Consider the following 12,554-nt stretch of genomic DNA (forward strand, 5'->3'; position numbering starts at 1 on the left):
TCCCCTTTTGAGAGGTGGGGGAAGGCTCTAGAATGTTGAAGGGAGAGGAATGAAGTGTTTTGGAGGATCCACCCAGTCATTTCTGAAATCAATATTGTGGTTTTCATGGCAACCAGCACTCTTTGTCCTCGGAACCCAGAACTTTCCCTCCACACGTCAAGTGGGTTTTCCTGGGTGACTGTGGCTTCCCTGGCTCACCCCACCAGCCGTACCTACACTGCAGGGTAACTTCCCCAGCTGGCTCTGGTCGTCTGTGTGTTTGAGTGCCGTTCTGGGGTCCTCACCCTCTTCTCCGTGCCCCCACCCCCCATGCCGTGGAGCTAAAATGCCAGTGCTCCTGAAAGGTTAGGGAAACAGTCACCTGCTCCTGTCTGTTTGCTCTAATCAGGCTGGCACGGCTCCCGGGGGAGGCTGTCGTTTTACTCCAGTGGAATTACTGGGGTGTCCCAGTGCTTCAGCACCCAAGCGATGGCTGGAATGGCGGTCAAGGTGGCTGCTGAGCTCTGTGCTGTAGTCACTTGAGTGTCTCGGAAGAGGCAGAATGCCATGGGCACGTGGGGCTGCTTAAGTGGCAAAGGTGTCCTTGGTGACCCTGGGTCTCTAGGTGTTCCTGGGGCTCTTTTCATTCTTGTGGCCCCCTCCCTTTCGGGGGAACCTCCCCCTACCCTCTGCTTTCCTCATTTCCTCAGGATTCCAAAGGGGGCGCCTACTGACAGGAGCTTGTTTACACGATGGGCTTGGCCATGTGCAGAGCAGGGGCCAGACGGTCAGGGTTTGGGGCTATTTCTGATCGGATCTCCCATGGAATGTGCTTCCCTCTACTTCCAGCTGCCCCCTCCCCTCCGAAGCAGGAACAGGTGTCATGTGAGGGCCTCTCTCGCTGGCTCAGCCCTTTTGCAATCATCTGGCTGGCTCTGCCAGGATGGGGGTGGATAGTGAGGTTGGGCAGAGCCAAAGGGTGACTGAGGGGACATGGCAGGGCAGGGAAGGCTATGGAGTTGAAGGCCGAGGGTAGAGGGCTTGCCAGGGCCAGGTAGGAGGGCTGGAAGCAGCTGAGTAGGCCAGGGAGGCGGTCCCATGAGCTTAGGGCTACACTGGGACCGGAAACTTTCTAGGTGCAGGGGAGATGAGTTGGTTATAACGGGTCCCTGGCCAGTCATTCTTCAGGGAGATCTGCATTTCCCCTGAGTCACAGGGAAGCCACGGGTGCTTTCCTGCCAGGCCAACTCTCTGTGGGGTCTGAATCACCGAGTTGCCAAGGGTGTTGGCTGCCCTATTGTGGCAGTGCCTGGGCCCTACCCCACCCACTCCTGTTAGGACAGGGGTGAGCAAACATGCTACTTTATCCCACCCTCCTCAGTGGGAACACTCCATCTCTTGGACTCAGACTTACAGAAGGTACCTCATGCAGGATTGCCCGAGAGACCCCGTTAGGTAGTCCCTTTACTGTAGCCAGGAGGAAACGAGCGCAGAGAGGGGAAGTGACTTATCAAGGGTGCATGCAAGTCTTTCCATAGTTCGCGAAGCCATTCACTGAGTCACTTTGCTTCCTAAGAGCAGGAGGGCGGCGCTTCTCCCAAAGTTGCGGGGCGACTATGATGGACCAAGCACACTTGGTTTCCGAGGCAGACAGAGGGTGGTATCCAAGGCTGCCAGCAGCCCTGGCTGGGTATTGAGCACAGAAGTAGAGCAGGTCCCAGGGCAGGTCAACACCCCGCGCTCCAAGTCCTCCAAGTCCTGGGGCGGGCAGAGGGCGCAGGGTGTAGCAGAGGCGGGACTTATGGTGACAGGAACCTCAACTATGTGGTGACTCAGGCTCTGGGCAGCTGAGGCCCTGCCTTCACTGCTCAGTCTAATCTCCTTAGACTGGACTTGGGAAGTGCAAGCGGCAGAGGGAGGGAAACCCGGGCTGGTGCCCCATACCCCCCGGAACTGGAGGAAAGGCAGAGGAAGTTGGAAAGGGTGGCGGAAAGGCAGATTCCAAAAAAGGGGAGAGGAGGCTGGTGCTCCCCTCCCTGCCCGCTCCCCGCTCCCTGCTGGGGAGGGGAGCGGGCAGGGGCGTCTGCTGCTCCCTCCGCTCCCTCCGGCTCCCTCCCTCCCTTGGCTCCTGTTTACCGTCGTCCTGCCCCGTCCCCAGCTCAGTTCTGAGCTCTGCTTTTCGGCCCCCCTCCCTCCCCTTCACAGCCCTATTCATTCGTGTTCCGCCCCCTTGTGTTCCTTAACTTCAGCTCCCCATTTCCCCTCTCTTCTTGCTCTCCCCGCATCTGCACACCCACACCTCCCCAGCCTCCAGGCCATTTCTCACCATGTCCACCTGTCCTGCGCTCCCTGCCCACTTTGTCTCCTTTCTCTTGCCTGGACGCTCGTTCTGTGCCTTCTTTCCTCCCAGAGTCTGTACTCAGAGCCCTGCGTGCAGTCTCTTGTTCTCTAGTCAGCTTTAACTTAGGTTCTGCTTTGGCCTGAAGATTTCAATTAGGACCGAGTATAATGGGCGGGTTTCCGGTATCCCGGCTGTCTGATCTGAGTGATTCAGGAACTCCTTATTTGAAGTCCGAGGTTTAAGTACAGGCTGGGGTTTGAACTGAGCTGGAATACTTGGCTTCATATTTTGAGTTTGGGTTAGGAGTTTGGGGTTTCAGAATTGCTTAGGCAATAATGTCTGGATCCCAGCATCACTGGGGAAGACAGATTAGGAAGCAATGAAAGGGAACATCGAAGGGCCTGATGTTTGGCGGAGATGCTCCTCTCTGGGTGTTTGTGTGTGGGGTGGAGGTGGGGTCGGGGAGATCCCAGATGGCTCAAAGAAGGGGTAATAGTCATTTCTCTGCTTCCAAGGCTGACACGCCAAAGGGCCCTCATGGGAATGGCGGGGAGTCCGCTTTCAAAGAGACTGCAAACAGATTGCACACTTCACTTCCTTGCTGGGATCACAGTTTAAAAGCCATGATTACTCTCTGAGCAGCCGGCGTCTTGTCTTCCCTGTAATACACTGATTTTAGAGAAGGGGACTGTGGGGAGGAGGGAGGGGAAGGGGAATCCCCTGGCAAGGGGCCCGTCCACAGAGCTCCCTTTGTGGTTGCCATGGAAACAGGCATAATAGGAACAAAACAGAGGCACGTTGCCTGGCAACAAAGAAGCCCAAGGTTCATCACACACACTATGCGTGTGTATATCAGGGAACTCCCGGCGGCGGGGGGGGGGCGGGGGGGGGCTGAGGGGGGGAGGGAGCAAAACTTCTGGGGAAGCTGGGGTATCCCAGTGATGACGAGTCCTAGGACTCACCTACCTTTGCCAATGAATCCACAGGCCCGCGAGGTCGGGTACCTCGGAAAGGTGAGGGCGTGCGTGCTGGCAGGAGGCCTGAAGTCCTCCCGGAACAGCCCCCTCCCCCCCACCAGCCCTGATTTTGACAGAGGCATCTGAAACCTTCAAAAAGAGAAAGGTTTTCTTTGCAAAGTTGAGACGGTGGTGGGGGAAATCCTTATAATTAAAAAAAAAATAGTGTGTGTATCCACGAGTGTATGTTGGGGGAGTGAGGTATCAGTGTAAAGGATCTGGCAGAAAAGATAATGTCCCATTTTCAATGCATAGGACCTGCGAGGAGCTCAGAATACATTTCCTTCAGGACGGAGCACTGTGAGGGCAGGGATTCCATCCTGTCAGGTTTTTTGTTTTTTTTTTTAAAGATTTATTTATTTGACAGAGAGAGAGAGGGAACACAAACAGGGGGAGAAGCAGGCTCCCCGCTGAGCGGGGAGCCCCATGTGGGACTTGAGGCGGGACTCAATCCCAGGACCCTGGGATCAGGACCTGAGCCGAAGGCAGCCGCTTAACCGACTGAGCCACCCAGGCCCCCATCCTGTCAGGTCTTTATCCCCTGCACCACCAGCGCCAGCAGCAGAGGCCCCCGGCCTAGTGCTGCACACAGGATAAATGTTTGTGCAGAGGCATGAGACGCCGGTAAGTGGGGGAATTGCTCCCTGGAGGCTGAGAGTAAAAGGAAGTGTGGGGTTCAGGATGCTGTTGTGAAAAAGACATGGACTTTGGGGCCAGTTATCCCTGTAGTTCATTCATTCATTCATTCATTCATTCATTCATTCATTCATTCCACAAACTTCTTCAGCGATTGCCATATGCCTGCCACTACTCTAGGCACAGGGCAGACAACAAAGAACAAGAAAATCCCCACTCTCATGGAGCCTAGATGCCAGGGGGAGTTTTGACTCCTGCTTCTGAGGGCTGTGTGCCTTTAGGTGAATCACTAACCCTTTCTGAGACCATTTCTTCCCAGAGCATGTGAGGATTAAATGATCTAACACATGATAGTACCTGCAGTGGCCTGAGACACAATCACCATTACAGCTTCTGGGGGTGAGGGGTGAGGGGTGGGGGGGCTACAGCAGTGGGCAGGAGAAGGGTTGGCAGACATTTCCAAAAGGGTGTGTGTCTCCACTTACACCACTGAAAATTGCGGAATCGGGGCGCCTGCGTGGCTCGGTCGTTAAGCGTCTGCCTTCGGCTCAGGTCATGATCCCAGGGTCCTGGGATCGAGCCCCGCATCGGGCTCCCTGCTCAGCGGGGAGCCTGCTTCTCCCTCTCCTTCCACCTGCTTGTGTTCCCTCTCTCACTGTGTCGCTCTCTGTCAAATAAATAAATAAAATCTTAAAAAAAAAAAAAAAAGAAAATTGCTGAATATATTCCCTTCCCCTGGGCCGAGGAGGCTGACCTAGGAAAGCCCAGCTCCCCATTCCAGTGGGTACGGATTGTGGGGTGTGTGTGTGTGTGTGTGTGTGTGTGTGTGTGTGTTTTACGGGCCAAGGGTCTAGGTTACTCCTCCTCTCCTCTCCTAGCTCGCAATGGGGCAGGAGCCAGTCCCCATGACCACCCGCCACCAGGTATGACACTCCTACCCCTGAATGAAGGACCTGGACAGTAATCCCTACTCCATAGCTGCTCCCCAAAGCAGACTCTCCTGCCTTCTTTTCTGTTGACCAAGAGGGTGGCCAGAACAAACAGTGGAGCAGATAAGTTGGCCTTGAGCCCAGGACACTAGCCTCTGCTCTTTCACTCGCGGGGGGTGGGGGGGGGCTGACAGAGCCCATGCTGCGGGGAGGGTACAACATCCACACCCTCCCCCACTGGTCCTTTCCCGCTGCTCCAGCCCCTCCCTCCAAACTCCCATCGACCTTCTGCAGCTCCCCTGTGTCTCTGTGGTGCATCATCGATGTTTCCGAAAACCTAGGTGTAAATCCACTCCCCTTTTAAATATGTCCCGGGAAAACGTGCACTTTAAGGAACCAGGTGATTCATAAAGTTAAAAATCCTTCGGTCAACTGTTAACAGTGGTTACTTTTGGGGAGAGGGACTGGGTAGGGGAGGAGGGAGACATTTACTTTTTATCGTTCTACCTTTCTGTATTGTTTACATTCTTCAGCAGGTGGAGGCATTGATTCTATTTAAAAAATGTCAACAGGGATTATCTGACTCGCAGCATGACGGGCCCCTTTAGTTTCTCTGTATTCTTGCTGCATTTGTTAAAAGCTGAATAAATGTCATTGAAAATGAAATTAAGAATTAAAAAGCCATCAGTAAAGGGAATAATGAGCTCTCGGTATTTGTTTTTAAAAGCATCCCAAAGTTGAACAGTTTAGATGTTTTCTTTTTAAACATTTTATTTATTTATTTGAGGGAGAGAGAGCATGAGCAGGGGGGAGGGGCAGAGGGAGAAGCCGACTCCCCGCTGAGCAGGGAGCCCGATGCCGATGCTGGGACTCAATCCCAGGACCCTGGAATCACGACCTGAGCCCAAGGCAGATGCTTAACCCACTGAGCCACCCGGTGCCCTAGATGTTTTCTTTAATAAGGTTCTAGAAAAGGGGTACAGAACAAAATAGAGGAGGTGGTTCTTTCCAAAGCCTGGGTTTGTGATGTGTGTGCCTGCCATTGCCTCTGCCGTGGGTTTGAGTCCCTATCTGGGTGCCTCCGTGTGTGTGTATGTGTGTGTGTGTGTGTGTGTGTGTGTGTGTGTGTGTACGTGAGAGAGAGAGAGAGAGAGAGAGAGAGAGAGAGAGAGAGAGGTGGGGGGTGCGGTTGGGGGGGGGAGAGAAAACGCACTTGCGCACCAGAGCAAGTGAGAGACAGACAGAGTGAGAGAAGAGACAGAGAGAGAATGCTGGTGCCCAAGTCTCTGCTTTGTCTGTCTTTGCATGTCTATGCCTGTCTGAATGTCTACACATGTGTCTCCACCTTTCTGCGTCCATTGTGTGAGTCTCTGCACAGCTATGGCTCCTTCGCCGTGTCTTCCCTCCCCCATGGCCTGTGCTGGTAACTGGACCTGGGACACAGCCCCCAGGGCTGGCAGCAGAGTTGACTGCTGGGTATTTTTAGCCTGTAAACATGTTTGCCATTTCAGAGGACAGGGCCGCAGGTCTCAGCCCCAGCCCACTCATGATCTTGCCGTGAGGAGGGTGCTCCCGCCTGGGGCCAGGTCGTCTCGGGGCCCCAGCCTGGGGTCTTCCTTCCTCAGCATTTGGGAAGGAAGGAAAACCACCTTGATGTGGGTAGTGGGTGGCCACCTAGGAGGGAGGATAAGAGGATTCGTGGGGGAGAAGAGAATGGGAGTATGGAAGGGGGGCTGGGTAGTCAGAAGGCCCCCCCCGCACCCCATCATTAAACGGTTAATAAAATCTCATGGAGTTAGAAGTAGCTGTGGGAAATGGCAGTAAATTTGGAAATAGCGTCCTTGCAAGTGGGTAGGTGCGGGAGGGGCTCGGATAAGAAGTGGGTAAGTGGAGGCAAGGCTGGAGCTCACGCTTCCCTCCGGAGTCCGCAGAGGAAGGTGGGCCTCCGGCTCTGCTCCGCCAAGGGCTGCCGGCCTGACTCCCGTGTCGCTGCAGCGGCGGGAGCTGCACCGTGGTGCGTGGGGCACTGGGGACTCCACATGGGCACCCTAACTCCAGGGGTGGGGCCAGCGTCCACAGACCGGTTTTGAGGGGGGAGGGATTGGGGGGGCCCTCCGAAAGTGGGGAGGCGAGAAATGGGCGCGGCTGCATGAAGCTTGGGAACCAAGTGAAGAGCCTGGGGCCTGGGATTTGAAGTGTAGATGCCTGGGTTGAGAGAAAACTCAAAGGTCCGCGTCAGGCAGGAGGTCGCGGCCCAAGCACCCAAGCCCCCCAGCCGCTTTCTGAACTTCTTGGCCCTTCTTGCAAAATGAGCTGATTCGCAGTTCCAGCTGGGAAGATGAGCCTCAGGGAGCTTCGGGGAGTTTCTTGTCGGGGAGACCACACACTGAAAACGTTGGGGGGTAGATCCAGGCGCGGGCCAGGGCAGGGGGCACTGGAGGGGGGCGGGGGAAGGCAGCCCCTCGGACGTGCGGCGCCCCCTCGTCCCCGCGACCCCCAGTGCCCGCCCCCCCCAGCAGCCCGCCCCCCCCCCCAGCAGCCCGCTCCCGGGTCCGTGCCGAGTCGGCCCGCTCGCCCGTCCCAGCCCCGCTCCGGCCCCGCCCGGCCCCGCCCTCTCCCCACTGCTCCGGGCAGACCCGCCCGCCGGAGCCGGAGTTACAAGAGCCGCCTCCGCGCGCGGGGGCCCGGCCACTCGGAGCAGCTCCGCCGCGGGGACTGCACCGCCCGCCCTGCCGGACCCGCCCCGACCGGGGCTCGCCGCCTGCAGCAGCCGCAGCACCGCGACCTGGGGCCCCGCGCGGGCTATGGCTGTGCCCGGGGGCTGAGCGCGCAGGTAGGGGCACCGGGCGCGCCGCGGCGCCGCGTGAGCCGGACTCCGAGAACCGGTGAGGGGAGGGGGGCTGCAGGGGCTTGGACCAGGCGCTTGGGCCGGGCGCACTGCGAGGATTCAAACAGTGTGGAGCAAGCTGGGCAGCCCGGGGCCGCGCGGGGAGGCGACGCGTCGCGCCCTGGGAGCCAAACTGTGCCTTCGGAGTTGGGGCGCAAGTTGGGCAAAGTTGGAAAATCGCTCCGAAGCGTGTTTTGCTCCAGTCCCTATTTCTCTCGAGGGCTGGCCCCGTTCCTGGCCTGGGGGCCCCTGTGGGTCCCCGTCCCATCCCCTCCTTCTCCTTGGGGCGGTGGCTCAAGCGCTCTGCTCCCGCTCCTATTCCGTGTTTACTGGAGAAGTTTCCGAGGTCGCCGCCGCGGCCCCTCGGCCCCTCCCGGAGCCCCCGCACCCCGCGCCCCCTCCGCTGTCCCTCCCCGCTCCCCACACCTCCGCCTCTAACTGTGCGTCCGGAGTCTTCCCGGCCCCACCCAGTTCTGTACCACCAGCCTCTCCCTTTCTCAGCCCCTCTCCAGCTGCCCCGCCCTAGTCTGGCCCCGCCGCGTTCCCCGCTCCAGAAGTCTCCCTTCTTCCTCCAAGGCCGTGCTGCCTGAAGTTTGCAGCGCGCCTCGGGGCGGGACGGGTGGGAGTGGGGGTGGGGGGCGTAATTAGGGAGATTCCAGCGCGGGGGGGGATGGGCGGGGAGGGGGGGTACTGTGCGGCGGCCCGGCCCTCGGCACCGCCCCTTCCCTTTCGGGGGCGGTGCGCTCTCCCCCACCCCACTCCCAAACCCGTCAGGGCGGGATGGCCCCCGCCCCAGCGCCTGGCACGGCGCCAGCGGCCTGAGGAATGTGGTGGTTGGAGCCGCTGACTAATTCAAACCAGAACTCGGGGAGGAGTGGTGAGGGGCAAAGGGGAGGGGGAGGAAGGGGCTGTGTGTGGGACGTGGGGGCGGGAGCCGGCTCCGCGTAGGAGGAGGGCTTAGCTGTCGTCTCGGGAACCCTCCGCTCCAGCCGCGCGCTCCAGGAGACAGGGTTGGGGGAACGAGGTCCTGCCATGGAGTTGGAAAGGCAGAGTGCTTAGGGTGTGTTCGGAGCGGTGTTATGTAAGGCTTTCCCATGCAGGGAGAGGGAGTGCAGCGTGGGAGGGCCTGGCCCTCCCCTGGCTGGCCTGGGCGCCCCCTGCAGTGCCAGGGCCCGGGGTGTGGGGGGCGCAGCCCGTGGGCGTCGCTGGCCGCGAGGGACACGTGGGGTCTGAGCAGGCCTGGCTGTGCCCCTTGCGTGGGAGGGGAGCCGAGCGGGCAGACGGGGCAACTCACAGCTCTAGCTGGGCGCTCGCACCAGGTGGGGGACGGCCCTGGCGCCTTTGCACAACGTGGCCACAGAGAATTGTGTGCGTGGTGTGTGCTCTCGCCTTTCACTGGGTGTGGCTGCAGAGAGGTGGTGGCGAGTGCCCCCAGGGAGCCCGCGGGGTGCTGCTGACAGCGCTGCTCCGTGCAGTGGGTTTATGGAACGGCAGAGTGGGACCATCCCCTGTAGTGGGGTTCTTAGAGAATGACTTGGAGTTTGGGAGAAAAAAGGACTCGGGTATTTACCTCTGTGTCCCCAGCACAGCGCTGGGCTCCCAATAATTGCTTTTGAAATAGTTTCCTCTGTTAGAATCCAGCCTCCCGGAGGCAGGGATCACCTGCTCCTCCTTGCACAGTCCAGCGTTGGTGGGGACTGGGTTGGTGTTATGGGACCTAGTGACAGGGGCTGTAGGGATAGGTGGAGGCGGGGGGGGGGGTGGGGAAGAGGAAGAGATTGAAGGTGCTTTGGAAGGCATTTTCAGGCCCTGCACCTATGCTGCGTCTAAAGTAGGGGGGCAGATTCTGCTTTCTTTTCCGTCTCTTCCTTTGCCCTGCCATGAGGGAAATCCCTGCGGCAGGGTGTGGCACTCACTTCCTTTCCCAAGCGTAATGGGGAGATTTCCTTCTCCTGACCCAAAGGGATAATGGGTTGGGCCAGCACAAGGTAGGCAGAGTGTGCAGAGTGGGGAGTCGAAGGGCGCCCCAGGCTTAGGGGGTACTTCCTTGCTCTGAGCTGTGAGCTGGGGTATGAAGGAGGTGGGGTGGGGCAGGGAGGGAGAGGACCTGGGACAATGAGAGTTGGGCTAGCATAGGACACAGGGTCTGCCAGCTTCAAAATGGGGCTTGGAGGGTGTCTAAGCCCCTCTCTAAAGCCTTTTCCTGAAGAGATGACAGGCAGAAACATTGGTCATCGAACAAGGACACATAGGGCGCCACGTAAGTCAGGCGGGGCTTCGTGCTGGTGACAGGGAGGCCCTTAAGCAGTGATTCAGGGGTCCTGGTTTGGGCAGCCCCTTGAAGAGCTAACCCCACAGAGCTGGGGACTTGGACCAGCCAGACTTGGTTCAGGGTGGTGAGGCTACAGTCCAGGGCCCAGGGTGCACCTGAGAGAGTAAACCACGGAAGACTGGTGGAGGGAGAAGGCTAGCAGCGGACAAGGGCAGGGAATGGGCTGGGGGTCTCCGGGGTCACCTGAGTCCCAGGGAGGCCCTGGGTGGAGCTGCCCAGGCATTGCCAGACTAGATTCTTTGGCTTAACTTGGAATTAGCTGGCTGGTGCTGGTGGAGCACACTGCCCAGAGCCTGAGGAGCTGGTTTGAGAGGTTGGGGCAAAGCTGTGGGGGTGGAGGGGTGTGTGGGGCTCTGGGGTGTGGCCACCACCTTCCTCAGAACTTGGGAACCGCCTGGGGACAGACAGAGGCATACCAGGAGAGCTAATCCTGCTCTTGATGGGAACTCTCCCACTGCTGGCTCTTCCCCACCCCCCCACCACTCCCCAACGCCCCCAAGTTTCTCTCCCTGGAGCTGGGCTGACCCTCTGCCGGTGCCTGAGGACAGGAAGGGAGGTGGCTGCTGGAGAAGGTCTAGAATGTGCTGGTTTCAGTCAAGTGGTGGCGGCGGCCGATGTCTAGGGCCTTCTGCTTTCTCTTCGGCCCCCACAGGCTTCATCCAGGCTAGCCGGGAGCTGGCATAGCCCTGGTCCCGGACCATCCCGCTGGGCTCCCAGGCCTTCTCGGGCCAGCTCAGTTTCCTCTGTGCGTGGTGGCCGGGGCCAGGGGTGGGGGCCTGCGTGGGTGGGCCATAGTGGGGCTCAGCAGGAATGTGTATGTGCGCAGGAGTTCTGACAGAGCCCCTCTTCCTCACCCCTGGCCTCAGTTTCCCCCAGGAGGAGGCCTGGGCTGTTGTAGTTGTGGGTCTTGCCTGCGTCCAGGCGGCGCCGTTTCACGGTGGCCTTGCGTCCCTGTGACCGCTGGCGTCATAGCTGTGAGGTGTGTGTTATTCCCTGTGGGAGGATGTTCTTCTGGCTGAGCATGGTGGTCCTGGATGTGTCACTCTGCTTGCATCTGGGGCTTACAGGGCAGGGGACAGAAGTGGGACTCTGTCCTGGTGGTGGAGATTTCATAGGGGCTGCAGGTAAGGACTAGAGTCAGTTTCTGCATCCTGGACAGCTTCCGGGCCCTGGAGTTCATATCCAGAGGCCCTCGGGAGGGTGAGGATAAGCTCTGGGAATGAAGCCCCGGCTGAGTGATGCCGAGCGAGGCGCTGCACACGGCTGGTCAGGGAGGGACATCCTGCCCTGTCCCTGGGGGCCAGAGCGGAGGTTCTAGGGGAAGGGGAAGTGCCTGGAGCTGATCCCGGCTTCGTGTCCCGGCTGGGTTGGGGGGCGGCTCTTTGGCGGCTGAGCCTGGGGGCCTGGCCCTGCGCCCCTGCACTAGCGGGGCCTGACCGCTGGGCGGAGAGCTCGCCTGTTGCTTGGGGAGTTTCTGCACCCCCTGGCAGCTCCCGGGCTGTCACCTTCCCCCGGGGTGAGATGGAGCGTTCCTCTTCACCGCCCCTGCCCCATGGAGGGTGCCACCCTCAGAGCTGGTGTCTTAGTCCCCGTGGTCCTGGGTAAAGGCTCTCTCTTCCCGGGCTGTGCGGCCAGAGGCGGGGACTTGGGGCTGGATAATGGGCTGCTGCCCCCATCCCCTGTGGCAAGGAGGAGGGGAGTCCCTCTCGGTCATGGGAGGAAGAGGGAATCTCCCTCCCTGCTGGAAGTGAGAACTTGGAGCTCGCTGGGGGGTGGGAGGAAGCTGTGCGCAGAGGGCCAGGGGAGAGAGGTGGAGAAAGGTATAAGGGAGGGACCCAGCAGGCCCGTGGGGTAGGAGCGAGCGGGACTCCCCTGGACGTTGAGGTGGGGGGCCCCTGCTGGGGCTGACCAGGAGGAGAGGGCTGGAGTGACCCAGCTGGAGGAACTTCCTGCTGGTGGGAGCTGTGCGCTGGGCCAGTGGCCCAGGTAGCCAGGGAACAAGGAGATAGGGGCGCACGGGTAGAGGGAGACACTGACTCCCGGCACCGGGTTGGCAGGTATAGGCGCCTTCCATAATGGGCAGGGCCTGGGGCTGCCCGGACAGGTGTCTGTTGGGAGCTGGGGAAGGCGGGGCTGTGGGCCCTCTCAGGGCTGGGAAGAGCGGGGAACGGGGCTGATGAGCGTGTCTGTGTGCACGCGGAGGGTGCCCGTCCTTGTGTGTCCTTCTGGGAATGTCTCTCCAGTGCCCAGATCGCCTGTGTCTTGCAGCATGTTAGTGGTATTCTCCCTGATAATCCCGCCCTCCCCCCAACACACAACAGGCCCCCTTGGGCTGCCCCCCCCCCCAGGATGAGCGGAGTGTAAACGTTCTCGATGCCGGCTTAGACTCTTGAGATTACCGTGCTCTTCTCCCCCAGTTAGAATATGGCAGAGC

At 59.5% G+C, this 12,554-nt stretch overlaps 1 protein-coding gene and 1 long non-coding RNA gene across 4 annotated transcripts in view; one reads left to right on the forward strand and one right to left on the reverse strand.

The window, feature by feature from the left end:
- Positions 1-1,430: 1,430 nt before the first annotated feature.
- LOC114220382 (uncharacterized) lies at positions 1,431-2,431 on the reverse strand. The gene is made up of 2 exons (XR_003611552.2): positions 2,306-2,431; positions 1,431-1,737 (listed from the first exon to the last, which is right to left on the reverse strand). It is a non-coding gene; the product is annotated as an uncharacterized LOC114220382 (long non-coding RNA).
- A 5,196-nt stretch (positions 2,432-7,627) lies between these two features.
- Positions 7,628-12,554, forward strand: part of AHNAK (AHNAK nucleoprotein) — a 30,995-nt gene continuing 26,068 nt past the window's right edge. The window contains exon 1 of one of the 3 annotated variants that reach the window (XM_088017422.1): positions 7,628-7,734. The gene's annotated coding sequence lies outside the window, so the exon portion shown is untranslated. Of the gene's footprint in view, positions 7,735-8,650; positions 8,666-8,833; positions 8,849-12,554 lie in introns of those variants that run through there. The other 2 variants (XM_088017424.1, XM_088017423.1) reach the window with 2 other exon arrangements.

This window comes from Eumetopias jubatus, unplaced genomic scaffold (assembly GCF_037043125.1).
Source record: "Eumetopias jubatus isolate StellerSeaLion01/CBP00866 unplaced genomic scaffold, mEumJub1_p1.0 scaffold_13, whole genome shotgun sequence".
NCBI classification, from domain to species: Eukaryota; Metazoa; Chordata; class Mammalia; order Carnivora; family Otariidae; genus Eumetopias; species Eumetopias jubatus.